Source organism: Phaseolus vulgaris, chromosome 8 (genome assembly GCF_051622355.1).
Source record: "Phaseolus vulgaris cultivar YP4 chromosome 8, ASM5162235v1, whole genome shotgun sequence".
Taxonomy (NCBI): domain Eukaryota; kingdom Viridiplantae; phylum Streptophyta; class Magnoliopsida; order Fabales; family Fabaceae; genus Phaseolus; species Phaseolus vulgaris.
In genome coordinates, this window is record NC_143505.1 from 16,617,098 (window position 1) to 16,630,961 (window position 13,864).

Genomic DNA, 13,864 nt, shown 5'->3' on the forward strand with positions numbered 1-13,864 from the left:
TATTTATAATATTTAAAAAATGGAAAATCCAAATTTTGAATCCAAATGTTTTTTTTATTGAAACCACATTGTTGTTTAATCTTTGTCTCTCGGCAGTGCGAATTACTTTTTACTCAGATTCTATAACAGCAAAGCAATGCATGTCCTTTTTTTTTTCCTTTTCCACATATATATGCTTTTCTTTTGAATATCACAATGCCATTTTTGTTATTATTTTTGGCACAGTACATGCTTTTATGAGTAATATTTCTGCACATGTATATACGGCAATTACAACCATTAAGTTTTTTTTGAGACTCACATAATTTCAAAAGTCAAAATTTCAATTTTCCTTAACTAAAGAAAAGTAATTCAACTGAAAAAATTTGTTAAACAAAATCATTATTTAAATGAATATTTAAAGGTTTTAATTTTTTAATAAATAAATTCAAAATTAATTAAAGTATTATAGGTAGAATTATTTTGATATAAGTCATGTGGACTAACGGTATTGGATATTTGAACTTACCCTGATCCTTTCTATTGGATTCATTGGTAATCTTTGGATCAGGTGTTAGTCTCTGGTAGGGGCATACTTAATGTGTCTTCCGAAAGACGAAGTAGGATTGAAATGAAATCCAATGATTGTGATTGAAAATAGATCCTTGTATGGTCTATATGAATGACGCAGTTGGTATTGAAATTTTACATGAATTCATTTAAAGAAATGTTTATAAATTATTAGTCTAAATTGGTTCTATTTCTATGAATTATATCATGGATTTTCTTTGCATTAACTTACCCTTGCTTTTCTTGTTGTGTTTGAACTGCATTGACTGTACTACGTACACGAGCAGATGATCTTACAGGTGTCGAAGGGTCAGAAGAGCTTTAGGGTTCTCATTTTGAAACTTATATTGTAAATATTTGTATTTCTATATGTCCTAATCATGTATTAGGAATGTTTTGAAAAACTTTAAGCTTGTATAAAAATATGTAGAACTTGTATTTTAATAGTTAGATGTTATTTTATAGAGTGTTACATTTAATGGTATCAGAGTAGTTTATCCTTATTAGGATAACCGGAGGGTAGTGGGTTTATTGTGTTTCTCCTGCATGTAAATTTTTGTTTAAGTATACCTTTAAGGCTTAGCTAAAAGTGCCTAATAGTATGTTTAACAATGTTGTTTTCTTGAGATCTTGTTTGTACTTAAGTCAAAGTAGTTGTTATGAATAAAAATGAAAGTATCAATAAGAATGCAAAATAGAAATACATACCATGCAATCCATACAATGCAAGTATAACAAGATATCCAAACAGATTATAAAGAACATTATAAACCACCAATTTCTACATAACCAAATTGTAGCAGAAAACAAAAAAATGTTCAAAACAATTTAAGCAGTTTAACAATATGCAGTTCAAAAATGCATAAATTTAAAACAAATTACAACCAAGCAACATAAATACTTCTCCCTTTTTTTCTTCACAAATGAAAAAAGAAAGAAAAGATTATAGTATCATAATAGAATAAAAAATATAATTTAATTGAATTCATCAAATCACTCATAAATTTTCAAAAATCTTCAATTCATTTTTCTTTTTATTAACATCAATCCAAACAATTTCACTTCCCCACCACTTTTTCTTTAAATCAATCATTGTTTACTTTGTCAATTTCTCTCCCTAAAGCATAAAACTAATAATATTATTATTATTATTATTTTTAAGTTAATTATTTGAATTTAAATTAATAAATTACTTAATACAATTTTTTTTTAAATAAATTGTGTTTAACAATTAATTCTTTAATTATTTCCGTAAAACTTTAATCTGAAAATCGAACCTTGTTTAGTAAAAACAAATTATTTTCAAAATTAAATTTTAAAGTTTCAATGAATTAAACATATCATTTTATTAAATAATTTTTGTGAAATTTTAATTTATCAAATATTTAATATTTATTTTCTTGTAACTCATATTATATTATATTTAATAAAAAATGACAAAAATTATAATAGATGAGAACATTAAAATAAATAAAAATAGGATCCTCAGGTCAATAAAAAAATGATATGATTCTTAATTAATATGTCATAAATATTAATTAAATTAAGAATCATATTAATTTGATTAAATACCTTCTTATTTTAATATTATATTGTATTATAAATTTGGTCAACTTTTTGTTAAATATAATATAATATAGAATAGAAAATATTGAATAATGCATAATGAGTAATAATCCTCAGTGGCCTTTATATATGATGAGTGGGATATGAAACATTCATCTCAGAAGAAAAAAAAATCAAAACAGACAAATAAAATTCTCTAGAAATGGCTTCTCGCTTTTTTCATCCTTTTCTTTTCAGTGTTTTGTTCGTTGCTCTAGTTCTGAGTGCAGCAGAAGGTAATTGGAATTTTATGGTGAAATTTGGTATATGGTGAGATTTCACTGAATTTTATGGTGAATTTTGATATAATTTAATGGTGATATAAATGCAGAAGGAGATTCAGAAGCAACAGCAGATACTAATGCAATATCAACTCATTCAATATCAATAGCGAACTGCATAGACACTTGCTATCCTGGTTGTAATGACGCTTGCGTAGGAAGGGGCTTTAAGGAAGGTATCTGTTTCGAGAATGGATTTAGATTCCAGAGATATCAGTGTTGTTGTCAGTAATTATTTTATGCATAAATAATAGGTTCAAAACTTGTACCAAATTATAATTAAATTTAATAAAATCTGTCTTTCAATTAAGTTTTTTTAATATTTATGTTTTTCTTTTTATATTTTTTATTTTTATAATGTAATAATTAGTGTATGTGATTCAAACGAGTATTTTTAAGTAAATACTCGTATCACTATATATATATATATAAAAGTATAATTAAAGATATTATATTATTATTAAATTGTTTTCAAGATATTGAATAGTTGTGATAGGTTGATTAATATATTTTTTTATATTGAAAATTTATTTTAATGATTTAATTTTACATGAACTTTTTGTTTATATTATGTAAAACAAATATAAGTAGAGGCATATGAAGAATATCTAACAAAAATAAAGATTTTTTTTTATTTTTGATTTTTTTTAAATATGTATATTTATATATATGTTGTATATGTTTAAGTTTATATTTTATAGTTATTATAAAACTTATATACAAATTCTAATGAGGAATTAATAAGGGTGGCAAAATGGGTAAGCCCAATCTGTTTTGACCAGATTTTTCACTTGGCCCACTATAAGCAAGGCGAGGTGGATTGGCCGGCTAACATTATACGGGCTGAAATTGGTAACACGTCTCGCATAAGGAGGGTTGTCGAGTTGGTCTATCTCTTTTCAATTTTTTTTTAAAATTTTTCTTTGTAATTTTTTTGTTTGTTTTGGATATACTTACATGGTTGTAGTAATTGATATCACATTTTGGACAAATAAAAATGTAAGGAAGAACAATAACATTGAATCAAACTTTAATATTTTAATCAAAGAAGATTTAATGTCTAACAAGATAAAGTAAATATCAACAATATTCAATGAATCAAATGATGTGTAAAAAATTAATGTAAATAAAATTCTATATAAATCATTGACCACCATCAATTTTAATTCCAAACGGATGAGATTTCTCTTTAAAAGTGTCAAAATAAAGAAATGTGATATGGTGGACCGGTCCGTCGAATCCAACCCACTTTGTCATCCCTAATATTTAATGTTTAGAGATTTTTTATTTTATAGAATTTAATGATTTTTATTTTATTTTATACTATTTCTTTTTTTTTCACCGTAATATAAATTTCAACTATTTCATATTAAAAATGAATTCATATTTCATAAATTTAATTCATTTCGAACATGACAAGTACCACATACTAATTTGAAACTCATCGATCACAAAATTTTGATTGCATAAAGTATAAGTTTGATATCTATAATATGTAAGCGAACTAGATATTTATATTTTATTTATGTAAGGATCAGGAGTTTTCTATAACTAATTGTATGTCTGAAATTATTTAGTAAGCATATGTGTGTTTTGAAAGCATGAAATAAGTATAATGTGTTGTGTAAGTTATAGTAAGGAGTGAAATTAGTATTTTGGGAAGTGAATTTAGTTATAAAACAATTTTTGAGCGAGAGTAAAAGGAACTATAGCAAAGAGGTGTTAATAGGATGTGTGAAGGCTGAGATAAGAATGTTTCATTCTTTTTTTTTTCGAAATATTCAAAAACAAAACCTTCATTATACCCCACTAGAATTTAGGGCTTTCAACTGTAAGTACAATGGTTTTTGTTGTATGATCATACTTTTGACATCTATTGAATGTTACATTTTGCATTGGTTGAGAACATGATCTAATAACATGTGGTCCATCAGATCTAATGCATTTTACACAAGACTGTGACTAAGAACTGGGTCCTCCACTCCTATTTCATTTTATCTGCATTCTTATGTCTACTTCCAAAAGGTCCTCCTTGTTTAGCAACTCAACTACTACTTTAAAGACTCTCTACCATTTTTGCATTATCCATTAAAGCAAGAAATTTTCTAATAAAAAAAGGAATCACCACCTCTTTTGCATCTCCAAACCTCAAATTATGGCTTGGATATAAAATATAGCTAAGTGTTTGAACCTAGTAGCATATTTCAGTAACTAGAAGATTTCCTTGTTCAAGTTGCATGAACTCAATTTCTTTTACATGTCTAACACTATTAGGAAAATACTCCTCCATATATCTTAGTTTGACACTTTCCCAAGTGACATTTGCTCCTTTATCTTTCATCATCTATTTCTTGTCTATGCACCAAAACTCAACTTCTTTAGTCAGCATATAGATGGTATAGGGTAACTTCCTCTCTTAAACACATTGAGTGGCTTCAAATCTCCTCTTAAAATCCCTCACGCATTGATCTACTTAATCATTGGTCTACTATCCCATTAGCCTTAGGTGGATTATGCGTCATAAAATCTTCCAAACTTAAGGAATGATGTTGCTGATCACTACTAGAAAATTGTAGAATAGTTACCAAAATCAGTGATCGAAAAATCTGGTCACTATTAGTGATTAAATTTGTGATTGAATAAATATGGTCACTATCAATTACCAAAGAAGTTACCAGAGGTTATTTACATGATTTAATGACCGAAATATTGACTACATATTTAGTCAAAAAATCGGTCACCAAAAATCAGACACAAAAAATCAATTACAGAAAATCAGTCAAAAAATCAGTTACAAAAAATCAGTCACAAATAATCAGTCACAAAATTAGTCCCCTAATAACTCACAAAATCAATCACAAAATTGGTTACTAAATCAGTCACAAAATTTATGTCTATACTATGTTTTTATTCCCCCAACAATTTATGTATATTTTCCTTTTCATATTAACATTGTTCAACAATGTTAATATTAATAAAATTAATAATTATTATAATAATAATGATAATATTAATAATATTAATAATATTAATATCAACATTACTAATATTAATAAATAATATATATTAATAAAAATAATAATAATCATATTAATTAGCATTAATAGTATTAATAAATATTATAATAATATTATTATTAATCTTCTGAGTATTAATGATAAGTAAAATAATATTGATATTAATTATAATATTAACATTATGATTAATGATACTATTATATTATTATTAATAATAATAATAGTAGTAATAATAATTACATAATAAGGAAACAAATTTATTAACAATCCATAAATAATTCGATTTTAACCACATATCAATATACAAAAATATTCTGAAAGACTCGAATTAAGTATATCATACCTAATACACAACTGAGATAAAGGTTATAGTAAGTATTATAATACAATATAACTTATTTAGAAAACAACACAATCCAATCCATCAAAGAGAGAAGAAGAAAAGAAAGATTGAGGCAAAATAGTTTAGCTTAAGTAAAATATAGTCGAGATGAAGAGGGTTGAGTTGCAGTGCTATTTTTGCTTGTGTGAAAATTTGTTCGCTTGAGCAAAAATTGTTTCGCTTAAGTGAGATTTGGGTAGCTTGAGTGAGAATCTAGTCAAATAAGAGTTTGAGTTGCAATACTAATTTGTGTTTATAAGAAAATGATAAAAAATGGTAAGAAGAAGAGATGTTTCTTATTCTCTTATGTGTATGATTACATCACTTCATGTATAGGAAATATATAGGGAGTTTCTCTCTCCAAATTACAATCTAATTAAGTAGGATACTAATCATGAGATTCTATAATTATTAAATTAATTGCATATAATTGGGTACAATATCGTACAATATCGTACAATATTGCATACAATAATTGCATATAATTTGATAATTATTATTTCCTTAATACTCCCCCTCAAGTTGGTAGGTGAAGATCATGAACCCCCAATTTGTGTCGTAGCGTCAAAAACCGTTCCTCAAAAACCGTTCCTTGCCCAGTGCCTTCGTAAAAATATCTGCGAGCTGATACTGTGTCGGTACATATGAAGGACTGATTATCCCAGCTTGTAATTTTTCTCGCACAATGTGACAGTCTATCTCAATGTGTTTTGTGCGTTCATGAAATACTGGGTTTGCTGCTATATGTAATGCCGCTTGATGGTCATAGAAAAGTTGAGCTGGCAAGTTACATGACACTTTTAAATCCTGCAACAGATAACGCAACCAAACTATCTCCAAACAAGTATTGGCCATCGCGCGGTATTCTGCTTCCGCTGATGATCTTGATACGTTTGTCTGTTTTTTTTACTTCCAAGAGATAATAGAAGAACCAAGCAAAATGCAATACCCAGATACTGATCTCCGAGTTGTCTGACAACCTCCCTAGTCTGAGTCGCAATAAGCTGTCAATGTCAGATTATTTTATTTTCGAATGGCAATAACAATCCTTGTCCTGGTGATCCTTTGATGTACTTTAGGACTCGAATTGCGGCATCCCAATGAGGTTTACGTGGATCCTGTATATATTGACTTAGGGTCCGAACCAAATATGCTATGTCAGGCCGAGTAACCGTGAGGTATATTAGTCGTCCCACGAGTCTCCTGTATTTGACTGGATCCTTTAATAACTCTTCATCGTCTGGTGTGAGTTTTAGGTATTGTTCCATTGGAAATTTGTCTGGACGAGCACCTGTGAGTCCCGTATCCCGCAAAATATCAAGCGCATATTTTCTTTGGGACATGTAAATACCAGCTTTGGAACGGGAAAATTCAATCCCTAGAAAAGTTTTTAGGTCTCCAAGATCTTTAATGCGAAATTGTTGTAATAGACAATCTTTAACACGCTGAATTTCTGTCGAATCATTTTCAGTCAAAAGAATATCATCCACATAAATCAAAAGGGCAGTAAATGACGAGTTATTCTGTCTTGTGAATAAAGAGTAATCTGTCTTGGACTGTTGAAATCCTACAGATTTAATCACATGAGAAAATGTTGAAAACCATGTTCGAGATGCTTGTTTGAGACCATAAAGGGATTTGTTGAGTCGACATACAATGTTCTCCCCCTGTCGATGATGCCCGAGTGGCAAGTCCATGTAAATAATTTCATGCAATGTGCTATGTAAGAAGGCATGTTGCACATCTAGCTGGTGAGTAAACCAATTTCTGGCTGCTGCAATGGTGAGGAGACACCTCAAAGTTGTTAATTTTGCTATTGGTGAAAGAGTTTCAGAATAGTCGACACCTTCAATCTGAGTGTACCCATTTGCGACAAGGCGTGCCTTATATCTGTTGACGCTACAATCTGAGTTGTACTTTATTTTATAGACCCATTTGCATCCGATGGGTTTCTGCCCAGCGGGTAACGGTGTTAAGGTCCACGTTTGATTTAGCTGCAAGGCGAAAAGCTCTTCGTCCATTACTTTTTGCCAATTTGGATCAAGGATAACTTGAGCATAAGTGTGAGGTTCTTTGGTGGTTGTGATGTTAGCAAGATATGCACTATGTGTGGAAGAAAATCGTGAATTAGAAAGAAAATGATGCATAGGATACCTAGTTCCATTCGGCCGGTCATGGGCAGTGGTTGAATGATTGGGTTGGGATCCCGTTACGTAGTCTTGAAGCCAGGAAGGTAGGGTTGATGTGCGACTGGATCGTCGAACAGGAAGGTCGGTTGGAGAAGGTTTGGTAATGGGTGCTAGACTTCTTGGCATGGGAGAAGAAGGTTGGTCTACTGGAGGTTCAGGTGTATTATGACGAGTAGGAGAAGAAGGTTGGTTTGATGGAGGTTCAGGTGCATTGTGACGAGTAGGAGAAGATGGTTGGTTTGATGGAGGTTCAGGTGCATTGTGATGAGTAAGAGAAAAAGGTTGATCGAGTGAATGTTGGACAGGAGTGGGTAAGTCAATGTCAATAGTGGGCAAAATACCTTGTAATGGAGGTGAGGATTGTGTCTGTGACTGTTGGCAGAATGGGAAAACACTTTCATGGAAGATGACATCCCGACTTGTAAAAAAAGTGTCTGCATCTATATCAAATAATTTGTATGCTTTTTGACTGTGAGGATAACCAATGAAGATGCATTTTCGGGCGCGCGGATCAAATTTTTGCTTAGGTGAAACAATAGTTGCGTAACAGAGGCAACGAAAAGTTTTTAGGTGAGAAAGTGAAGGTGGTTGATTATATAGTAGCTCAAAAGGTGATTTATTTTTTAGTAAAGGTGATGGCAAACGATTAATGATATATGTGGTGTTAAAACACATTCTCCCTAAAATTCTAATGGTAAATTGGACTGAAATAGGAGGGCTCGTGCTGTGTTTAAAACGTGTCTATATTTGCATTCTACTACTCCATTTTGTTGAGGAGTGTAGACGCAAGTGCGTTGACATTCAATACCTTTTTTGAGAAAAAAATCATACATTGAAATAAATTCCAGTTTGTTGTCAACGCGGATGGTTTTAATAGATGTCTGAAATTGATTTTGTGCAAATGTAATGAATGACTCTAAGAGATGTTGGGTTTCAGATTTGTGATTCATAAGAAATAGCCAAGTACATCTAGTATAATCATCGACTATAGTGAGAAAAAAAACGTTTTCCAAAATGAGTTGGGGTTTTATGAGGACCCTAAATATCACAATAAAATAGATTAAATGGAGAATGAGATTTTATTGTGCTTAAAGGAAAGGGTAGCCTTGTCTGTTTAGCTTTGGGACAAATACTACAATTATTATGAATGGGAATGAGATTTTTACTGATAGGGATAGGTAGTAAGGAAGATACAAGTTGTAGACACGCCTGAGAAGGATGTCCGAGGCGCTTGTGCCATAAATCAGGGTCGGTCGATATTTGAGATGCGTGGGCTTGGTTTGGAAGAGGGGACATGTAGTATAATCCTGCGTGTTGTTTACCCAAGCCAATCATCCTCCTCGTAGCCAAGTCCTGTAAAACGCAACCATGTGGAGTAAAAACGACACAACAATTTAGTGAACTGGTTATCTTACTAACAGACATGAGATTTAAATTAAAAGAAGGAACACAAAGAACATCCTTGAGAGTGATTTTTTCTTTGAATTTAATTGTTCCCATAGATGAGATGGACACAGTTGAACCTATGGGCAGATTAACATTTGAAATAAATGATGATGAAGTATGTGTGAAAAATTGTGAATCAGATGCAATGTGATCGGTTGCTCCACTATCGAGCCGTTATCGGACCACCCATAACATATATTTCCACGCACGAGTTGGTAGTCTCGGCGTGAGGGGGGTGTGATGGAGATCCCACATCCACTAGAGATTAGAGCCTTTCATTGTATATAATTGGGTGCAAACCTCAATCCTATGAGCCGGTTTTATGAGGTTGAGTTAGGCTTGAAGCCCACTTCTTAATATGGTATCAGAGCCATTTCGATCCTATCCTAGCGAGTATTTGTTGGGTTTATCAGGCCACCACCCATAATATGTTATCCCACGCACGAGCTCCTATCTCTCACTCTCGGCGTGAAGGGGTGTGTTGGAGATCCCACATCGACTAGAGATTAGGACATTTCATAGTATATAAGTGGGTGCAACCCTCACCCGATTGAGCCGGTTTTGTGGGTTGAGTTAGGCTTAAAGTCCACCTTGTAATAGTGTTGAGCAAAAATATCATTAAATTAACCTCTGCAGCATAACAAACTTATTCTAAAAAACTTTTACCCAAAATCAGTTTGACAAATACATATATAAATTGCAATAATTTAACACAAAAATGATAAGACGCAATTGTTAAATGTATGGCCGAAACATGAGGTGGGGGAGTTGAATTTTTTTCGCATGATTTTTGCAAAAAAATAAAGTTAGATTGAAAAAATCAGTTAAATCAATCAATCAATTGATTTATCTGTTTAACTGATTATTTAACAAATTAATAGTTATGTGAAAATATAAACCTGTTGTTTTTACTAAGGGAGGACAAACAATCTTGTTGGACCAATCTGCTATATTTTTTTGCACTGCACAACTATGTTAAAAATCTATTTATCTAAATTTAATTTTTACTTTAATCCATATTTTATAGAAAATTTTCATTTTATTTATAATATTTAAAAAATTGAAAATCAAAATTTTGAATCCAACTTTTTTTTTATTGAACTAACCACATCGTTGTTTAATTTTTTACTCATATTCTATAACAGCAAAGCAATGCATCTCCCTTTATTTTCCTTTTCCACACACACATATCTTGCCAATTCTCAGTTTAGTTCCTATACATAAAAACTTACAGAATCGTTCTCTGCAGATTATCATATTATCACTGTGTTCTAAATTTCTTCCATATAATCAATTATATATATATATATATATATATATTTTTCTTTTTTTTTCCTTTGAATATCACATTGCCATTTTTGTTATTATTTTTGGCACAGTACATGCTTTTATGAGTAATATTTCTGCACATATACGGCAATTACAACCATTAAGTTTTTTTAGACTCACATAATTTCAAAGTCAAAATTTCAATTTTCCTTAACTAAAGAAAAGTAATTCAACTGAAAAAATTTGTTAAAAAAAATCATTATTTAAATGAATATTTAAAGGTTTTAATTTTTTTAATAAATAAATTCAAAATTAATTATTGTATTATAGGTAGAATTATTTTGATCTAAGTCATGTGGACTAAGATATCAGGTGGTGAGAAGCTGAGAGGGAGTTCATACACACCGGGTCTCGCAGTAGACACTCGATATTGGATGTTTGAACTTACCCTGATCCTTTCTATTGGATTCATTGGTAATCTTTCGATCAGGTGTTAGTCTCTGGTAGATGCATACTTAATGAGTCTTCCGAAAGATGAAGTGGGATTGAAATGAAATCCAATGATTGTGATTGAAAATAGATCCATGTGTGGTCTATATGAATGACGGAGTTGGTATTGAAATTTTACATGAATTCATTTAAAGAAATGTTTATAAATTATTAGTCTAAATTGGTTCTATTTCCATGAATTATATCATGGACTTTCTTTGCATTAGCTTACCCTTGTTTTTCTTGTTGTGTTTGAACTGCAATGACTGTACTACGTACACGAGCAAATGATCTTACAGGTGTCGAAGGGTTTGAAGAGCTTTAGGGTTCTGATTTTGAAACTTATATTGTAAATATTTGTATTTCTATATGTCCTAATCATGTATTAGGAATGTTTTGAAAAACTCTAAGCTTGTATAGAAATATGTAGAACTTGTATTTTAATAGTTAGATGTTATTTTCTATGGTGTTACATTTAATGGTATTAGAGTTGTTCATCCTTAGAATAACCTGAGGGTAGTGGGTTTATTGTGTTTCTCCTGCGTGTAAATTTTTGTTTAAGTCTACCTTTAAGGCTTAGCTAAAAGTGCCTAATAGGATGTTTAACAATGTTGTTTTCTTGAGATCTTGTTTGTACTTAAGTCAAAGTAGTTGTTATGAATAAAAATGAAATTATTAACAAAAATGCAAAATAGAAATACATACCATGCCATCCATACCATGCAAGTATAACAAGATATCCAAACAGATTATAAAGAACATTATAAACCACCAATTTCTGCATAACCAAATTCTAGCAAAAAAAAAAATGTTCAAAACAGTTTAAACAGTTTAACAATATGCAGTTCAAAAATTCATAAATTTAAAACAAATTACAACCAAGAAACATAAATAATTCTCCCTTTTTTTTCTTCACAAATGGAAAAAAGAAAAAAAGAGATTATAGTATCGTTATAGAATAAAAAATATAATTTAATTGAATTCATCAAATCACTCATAAATTTTCAAAATCTTCAATTCATTTTCCTTTCTATTTACATCAATCCAAACAACTTCACTTCCCCAACACTTTTTCCTTAAATCAATCATTTTTTACTTTGTCAATTTCTCTCCCTAAAGCATAAAACTAATAATATTAATGAAAAATATTATTATTATTAAGTTAATTATTTGAATTTAAGTTAATAAATTACATAATACATTTTTTTTAAAAATAAATTGTGTTTAACAATTAATTCTTTACTTATTTTCATAAAACTTTAATCTGAAAATCGAACCTTGTTTAGTAAAAACAAATGATTTTCAAAATTAAATTTTAAAGTTTCAATGAATTAAACATATCATTTTATTAAATAATTTTTGTGAATTTTTAATTTATCAAATATTTAATATTTATTTTCTTGTAACTCATATTATATTTAATAAAAAATTACAAAAATTATAATATATTATAACATTAAAATAAATAAAAATAGGATCCTCATGTCAATAAAAAATAATATGATTCTTAATTAATATGTCATAAATATTAATTAAATTTAGAATCATATTAATTTGATTAAATACCTTCTTATTTTAATATTATATTGTATTATAAATTTGGTCAACTTTTTGTTAAATATAATACAATATAGAATAGAAAATATTGAATAATGAAGTAATAATCCTCAGTGGCCTTTATATATGATGAGTGGGATATGATCCATTCATCTCAGAAGGAAAAAAAAAAATCAAAACAGACAAATAAAATTCTCTAGAAATGGCTTCTCGCTTTTTTCATCGTTTTCTTTTCAGTATTTTTAAGTAAATAGTCGTATCACTATATATATAAGTATAATTAAAGATATTATATTATTATTAAATTTTTTTCAATATATTTTTTATATTGAAAATTTATTTTAATGATTTAATTTTACATGAACTTTTTGTTTATATTATGTAAAACAAATATAAGTAGAGGCATAAGAAGAATATCTAACAAAAATAAAGATTTTTTTATTTTTGATTTTTTTTATAAATATGTATATTTATATATAGGTTGTATATGCTTAAGTTTATATTTTATAATTTTTATAAAACTTATATACAAATTTTAATGAGGATTAATAAGGGTGGCAAAATGGGTCAGCCTAATCCGTTTTGACCGAACTTGTCACTGACCCACTATAAGCAGGCGAGGTGGATTGGTCGGCTAACATTATACGGGATGAAATTGGTAACCCGTCTCGCATAAGGAGGGTTGTCGAGTTGGTCCATCACTTTTCAATTTTTTTTCAAAATTTTTCTTTGTAATTTTTTTGTTTGTTTTTGATATACTTACATGGTTGTAGTAATTGATATCACATTTTGGACAAATCAAAATGTAAGGAAGAACAATAAAATTGAATCAAACTTTAATATTTTAATCAAAGAAGATTTAATGTCTAACAAGATAAAGTAAATATCAACAATATTCAACAAATCAAATGATGTGTAAAAAATTAATGTAAATAAAATTCTATAGAAATCATTGACCACCATCAATTTTAATTCCAAACGTTTGAGATTTCTCTTTAAAAGTGTCAAAATAAAGAAATGTGATATGGTGGACCGGTCCGTCGAATCCAACCCACTTTGTCATCCCTAATATTTAATGTT

The 13,864-nt window shown here is 29.4% G+C and overlaps 1 long non-coding RNA gene across 1 annotated transcript; it reads left to right on the forward strand.

The window, feature by feature from the left end:
- The first annotated feature begins 2,282 nt into the window (after positions 1-2,282).
- Positions 2,283-2,755, forward strand: LOC150025454 (uncharacterized). Its single transcript, XR_016514626.1, has 2 exons — positions 2,283-2,390; positions 2,486-2,755. It is a non-coding gene; the product is annotated as an uncharacterized LOC150025454 (long non-coding RNA).
- Positions 2,756-13,864: the final 11,109 nt, after the last annotated feature.